This window comes from Onychostruthus taczanowskii, unplaced genomic scaffold (assembly GCF_017590055.1).
Source record: "Onychostruthus taczanowskii isolate IOZ18803 unplaced genomic scaffold, ASM1759005v1 scaffold119, whole genome shotgun sequence".
In the NCBI taxonomy this organism is placed as follows: Eukaryota; Metazoa; Chordata; class Aves; order Passeriformes; family Passeridae; genus Onychostruthus; species Onychostruthus taczanowskii.
Window position 1 is genome coordinate 175,468 of NW_024498340.1, and position 6,891 is coordinate 182,358.

The following is a 6,891-nucleotide window of genomic DNA, read 5'->3' on the forward strand; positions in this document are numbered from 1 at the left end:
CTCCAGGAAATAAGTCACTGACACATGACACAGGCCTGATGTTGATAATGCAGCCAGAGTTTTCTTTCCTGCTTGGTGACCTATTATCAGGCACTGTAACATGAATTGGCAGGACTTGCTTTTGCTTGCCCTCGCTCCTCCTCTGCTGCCTCAACTCATTTAAATCCAAGCTATTCAAGGCAGGGACTTTGCTTTCAAACATGCTCAGTGTCACATGCATTCTGTCAACTATAAACAGTAATTTCCTCTGACTCACTCTGTTGTTGGCCTGATGACCATCCACAGGTAATTTGTGACAAAAATCTCAGCTGGAGTAGTTGCCTTCTGCTCCATGTCTCAGCAGTAGCGAGTCAGCTAGGCAAGGGGCTGGGAAAGTGGCTATAAATATCACCATCTCATTCAGGAAATACAGCGGCAAATGGGGACTGTTAGTTGCAGCTGTGACTTAGGCTCTGGCAGAGCCAGGTGAATTGTTTGCCCAGTAGAAAGTTAGGAAAATATTAAAACCATATCAATGCAAATTATCATTTCTTCTTCCTCGTCTCCTTGAAAGCTAGAGCATGGGCTCTAGCAGGGAGGCTATGACCTATCAAGACTTCTGCTTTATGCAAGATTTTAGAAGATCTGGAAAAGTTATGTGATTACTGTTTTCACATGTCCCATTTAAGTTGCTAGTTGAAATGCTCATGCTCTTGCCTGACTGAGCATGAGCTCATTTAAAGTTTTAATGATGTTTTAATTAATTAATTAATCACAGCTATTAGTTGCTCCATAGACAACTGAACAGCAAAGAAATTATTACTGTTTTAATCTTTATACCTGCTCTTGTTTTGCTGTAGGCTGATATGTTTGTGTCCTGCCTTGCCCTGTCACTATAATTTAAAATGTTTTCTTTTTTGTTTTTGTTTTTCTTACCTGCCCAAAAAGCTCATGCCCATGATGCACGTGTCCCCTTCCAGTGTGGGAGCAAGCAGGGCACTGTGCCTGCCTGACAGCAAAGCTGGTTTAGCTGCAGCATAGCCCAAGTTTCCACAGGAGCCACAGAGCCTCTGCTGACAGAGCCTAAACCTTTCTGTCCACCCTTCGTCTTCTCTGCCCCTTCACCAGCTTCAAGACAGAAGGGGTGCCCCTGTAAACGACACTGCCATTGCCCAAACTCACTCGTGGGGCACACGTGCACACCCGTACGTAGGAGCGCCGGTGACAAACACCTCACAGACACGCGGGCTCCTGTGTGACCACCCACCCACCCAGGGCACGCCAGGGAGGTGCTGCGAAGTTACCTCCATCCAGCACCTGGAGTGCTGCGAGGTTCCTGCACATTCCAGCTGTAGGTGGGCTCAGTCCAGCTGGGAACAAATGTGCTGGAGCATTTGTGGGGTTTCTATGGGGCAGTGGGACATAGTGTTGTTGTTGTTCATCCTGAGCAGCCTGAGGCTCTACATGGGATAAATGAATCCACAGAAATACGTGTATGGTTTGTGCTTCAGATCCCCTGGAGCTGGCGCAGGCTGGAAGTTGACTGGTGAACAAGGGCAGCGATGCTGACACTCAGGGCTCCTATGGGGTTTTGTCCTAGTTGTCAGCTGTGTAAAATGGTTTCCACAAGCTTTGAGGCTATTTGGCTTATTCTCTTGGGCCTTTTTTTGTGTAAAATGTGCTCGCTTCACTGCAGTACATACTGGAAATGCATGATGCTTCTTACAAGAAGAAAAATGTTTTGATGAGAATTTTCCTTTGATGTGAATGCTAATTGGCAATTTTTGCCTGCCTCTCCTGTTGCTTTTGACTAATTTTCTGGGGGTTTTGCTTTTTTTTTTTTTTTAATTTTGGTTTCTTTCTTTTTTTTGTCTTACTTACCCTCTGTCCTTCACACCATTTTTTTTTCCTTTCTCAGAAAGAAGATAAAGCACTGATTTCTTTTTAAATCCTATTTCAAAGCTCTTTATGTTCCGATATTTCTCCAGTGTTTATAGCAAAGCAAGTTTATATCCAACAAAGCAGAAGCTGACAGAGTGTCTCTGATTTCTGTTTTTCCCTTCAAAGCAGCAGGCCCATCTGTACACGCTGTCCTTTCCCGGGCTGACAGCAGGAAGGCAATGGGCTGTGCTGTTGTTACAGGATGGAGACACACTTGGAGGACCACAAGCAACTCTAATGTACTTGGTAGCAGTGCAAGGGGAAGGAATGGTTGAATTGCTTGTGTTCAGCAACCTGTTTTGTACCTGTTTTTTGGGTTAGAGGGGGAAAAGAGAGCTATGTACAAGACCTCTTCTAAATTTCTCTTGCGTAGCAGCAGCTTCTCTGCAGTGCGTGCCAAGTTAAATTAGCAGGGACTGATGGTAAGGGCAGAGGTTGTGTAATTTCATTCAAGAAATAAACATCAGCCTCTTGCCAGTGCTGTCAATATCCTGTGTGTTACCTGGAACTGGAAACAGACTTAATTCATGTTAAAAGATTGAGCAAACAAAGTTGTCTGAATGGCTTTGACAGAGAACCTGGCATGAACCTGGAGGAGGTAATTTCAGTTCTTCCAGTATTTTTAAGAGTGCAGCTATAAAGCAAAGAGCAATGGGAGCCCACGATGCTGTCCCACGCAGCAACGTGGGGTAGGGCAAGCAGCTCCAGAAACAAGAGTTGTCAGTGAGAGGCACAAATAAGACCTGGGCAGCAATGCTGTGGTTTGCAAGCGTGGCAACTACCTAAGATCACCTACAAAAGGTAAGTTCTTGAGAAAGCCAGAGGTCTGCCAAAACTATAAATCATTAATTTGGCCTTTTGTAAAAAGATCGAGTCATATCAATATGTACATCATAGAAGTGGCTTAACTGGGGTGGTATAACTGGTAGCTTAGTTCTGAAGCAGAGAAGACTGCTCACAAATGTGTAGGACCTGTCAATCTTTAAAGATTACATGGAGGTGTTTCTAAAAGTACAATACAAAGCAGAAGATTATTCCTATTTTTGAAAAACACATTAGCAGCTTAGGTGGAGCAACTTAATCACCAAGTTGATGAGTAGACATAGGCCAAATTTCCTGCAAATTCAACTACAAAAATGTTCCCTATCTGGCTAAAAAGTGAAAGCATTCATGAAAATACATAGCCAGGAAGGTAATGGTGACAGTAATAGGTAAAGACTTTGTCTGAGGGAATGCAAAACATGATACAAACATTGAGCAAGCAGTGCAGTAGCTGCAATGGTAATTCCTAAGCCTTTTCTGGCAGTTTTTTTGAAAAGAGCCAGAAAAGGCTCCCTCCTGTAGCTGTCTGCCTAGAGTTTCTACCTGAAAGCCTAGAAAACTATAGTGGCCAAGGAACTAATTTCCCCATAGATGAAATTCTGTATTAAAGCTCTCCCTGTCACAGTATCATGATTGGAGCTTAGAAATTATAAAAGCAGCAGCTGTGGATTTTCTAGACAAACAGGGGCCAAGGGAAGGTGAAGCCATGGCAATCCTCACATTAATCTGCATTTATTAAACAAAGTGGGAGGGGGGCTCTCAAGCCTGTGAACCTCTTCTTTTTCTCTCATTATCCAGTTTTCAGCAGGAGGTGTGTGTCACCCCACAGTAAGCACAGCACTGGCATCTTCTCCTCTTCCATGCCTCTGAAGCACAGATTCCCAGGCAATGCATATTTTTCATCCCTGTGGTCAGCAGATCCTTGGTTTATGCACTCAGCTGTTCAGCTCTTCCTTTGACACTGGGAAAGGGGGCAGCTGCAACCAGCTGGAGAACTTGAGGCAGGATAGGAGTTGCAACTGATTTTGCTGGCAAAGGAGGAAAGGCTGTATGGCAGTGCTGATAAGTGGAAGGCTGCAGGGGGAAGGTGTGGAAAGCCAGAGGAACTCCAGAAAAGGTTGACACGTGTCACATCTTGAAATACTGCTGATTGTAAGAATGGCTCTACCTTCAGTTTAATGACGAAGACGTTCAAAACACAAGCACTACGCTTCCTCCAATAAAGACTATGGCATGTCTGCGTATTAGAAAAAGGACTGCCTTTCATTAGGAATAAAAGAACCCCCTTACTCAGCACTCAGGATACAATAGGTAGTGGAGAAAATCATACTACACTTGAAAGGAAGGTGATTTTGGTAGAACTGCATTTTCGAACTCCTCAGTGTATCACTTCTAATCCTATAGTGCATTTTCCTGTACATGTTCAATGACTGTGGCCCAGCAGAGTGTTCCCAGTGGATAAGTGCAATAAGGTGGGAGGGGCAGTGAGGCGCTGGGGGTATTGTTACAGTGTCAGGCGAACACACCGTTGGTGTCTCTGGAGCTTCATCTAGTCAGACAACTGCTGTTACCTGTAATATCAGCTGTGCTATCTTGTAACATGAGCTTGCATTGTAATCATCTGCTTAAATATCATTTTTGAGGTGATAAGACCAGTTGGGAGAGGGTGCTCATGTCAAGAAAAAAAGTGGATGTCCCTGTGTAAAAGACCTGCATTTACTTCTTGCAGATACTTAATTATGTTTGAGCTCTGAACCTTGCAGTGCAGGGAACAGCCACAGCCTCTTCCCTCCTGTGCCTGTGCCTGCTCGCTGTCAGCAGTACTTTTCCATGCCACCTGAGGAGAAGGTAGGCTGCCCAGCCTTCTCTTCCAACCCACAGTCCACAGCATCCCTAGGAATATTTAGCAAGCTAAAGGAGTCTCATGTCCAAGTGTGAACAGCAAATTGTTCCCATGTGAGGTCTGGTATAAGTAGGTGTACCAAATGAAAAGGAACACATACTAAATGAAGTTCAAGATCATTTTGGTCCCAAGTTTAATTTATGTCTTTTCAAATTACTTGCTTTTGCTACTGGGTTGTCACTAATTTTATTTCAATAGATCTAGTGCTCAGCATGCAAAATATCAGTACAGTTACTTCTTCAGCATAAATTAAAAATTATAACATATAATGGTTCATCATTTACAAAGAGTTAATTCAGAATATTGGTTTCCTTTTTTTTCTTTCTAACACCTATGCCAAACATGTTAAGCAGTTAAATAAGTTTTGAAGTACAGTATGAAGACAAAGTTCTGATTCAAACAGCACTTTTGTTTCCAGAACGCTCCTCCCGAAGCAGCTGCAGCAGCCCCGGGGAAGCAGGCTGGTGCCTGGGCTATATATGTACATGTCACCTGCTTTTGCAGCACACCATCAGGCACCAACACCTCCTCTGCTCCAGCAGGCAGCCCCTCTTCGGCCTGAGCCCCAGCTGCCTACAAGCACCACCTGCCTGTGTGCTCACAGCCCTGGGAGCGGTTCTGCAGCAGCCCCTGGGCCATCAGCCATGCTCACTGTGGCATGGGCTGGTGGCTGAGAGCACTGGGATCCGGCCCTGTGGCAAACAAGCACCTCCTGGGAGACGCACAGAGTGCAGCAGCACGGGAAATTTCCTTCCAGGGAGACCCAGAGAATTAGGCTGACATTTTTCCAGCAGAGAGGGTACCTGGACAGGGTGCTGTGGCCTGAGCACTGCTCTGGGAGCTGTGTGGCCCCGCAAGACAAAGTCAATTCTGTGATCTCTGCCAGCACGACAGCCAGCACACAAGTTGTTGTACAGATACAGCAGGGCCAGTTTTTTGTTTGGAAAAGCGCAGCCAAACAGACAACGGGTGTGATACGCATTCCAGTCACCCTACATCTGTCACCATCATATACTTGTCATCATTTCACTCCTCTTTCCCAAGTATCCTCTATAGATAATGGACAGGGATAGACAGTATGTTAGATCCTTTTCTGATGGAGTACAGCAGCTCTTCAGTTCCTATTAATTATTCTTCTTCAAGAGATAAGGGATCATGAAAGCTGGTTGACAGGAACCACCTATTTGCACTGCCATTATTCTAAAACCTTGGGTTTCCCAGGAATCCCAGAATTATTAGCATGGCTCTTATGTCATGTAACCTTTAGTGCTAATTTCTTAAGAGGGCTCTTATATGCCACATCTATGCTTGCTACAAGAAACAAGAAAGAAAAAAAGAGTTGGGAGAGGCTAGAAAAGAAAGCAAGTATTTTGGAAAGAGAAAATAAAAAAGTTATTTTGCTTGGCCATGGAAATTACTCTCTCACTGCTATTTCTTTTTCTAAATAGAGTAGGAGAGTTTGGATGGAAATCTCACCAAGGCATCTCCAGCTTTATCACAGTGTAACCTATGGGATACTGGTCTTCCCCTGGTCTTCCCCTGCCCTTCCCAATAGGCAAAAAACACAACCAGGTAATTCAGTAGATTAATAGTCAGGGACAAGTGATTCCAGAGGCTGGAGGCTGCAACCATGCTACCTGCTCTTCCAAAACTTCATCTCTTCTCCCGAAGGCCTCTGGAAGCATGACAAGTTTCTTTTACCTGTTGATGTGTTTTGGGAGCATGTATCTTTTAAGATCAAAAGGACATTTCTAATATCAGCCAATGGTCCTGCAGTATTACCAATTCAAAAACTTGTTTCCACATTTAAATGATGACTTTGATTCTACAGTTGCCACACCGTTCATACTGAATATCTCAATCCACAAAACTGTCACTGCAAAACTCTGTTGAAAGATTTAAATTAACAAATCTGAGGAAGGAGAAAACCACAGCTGCAACAGCTCTTATACTTTGCTTTCATCTACTTGTATTGTATTCTCTGTCCTTCTCTAAACACATCACTGTTGTATTGAAGCTTCTTCTGCAGATTAATTAGCAAAGTAATGAGTATGTTTTATCCATTCTTTCTCCCTCCCCATCCTCAGGGTATATACAGGCATTGGCCAGCTCCCTCTTGAAAATTATACACTTTGTGATGTTATTTATGAAGGTCAGATTAATTAAGTATTGCTTTATATATAACTGCAGTTTGGAGTGGTGTTATAATGTTTATGTTAGCATTCAAATTCCAGCTCCACAGTCAT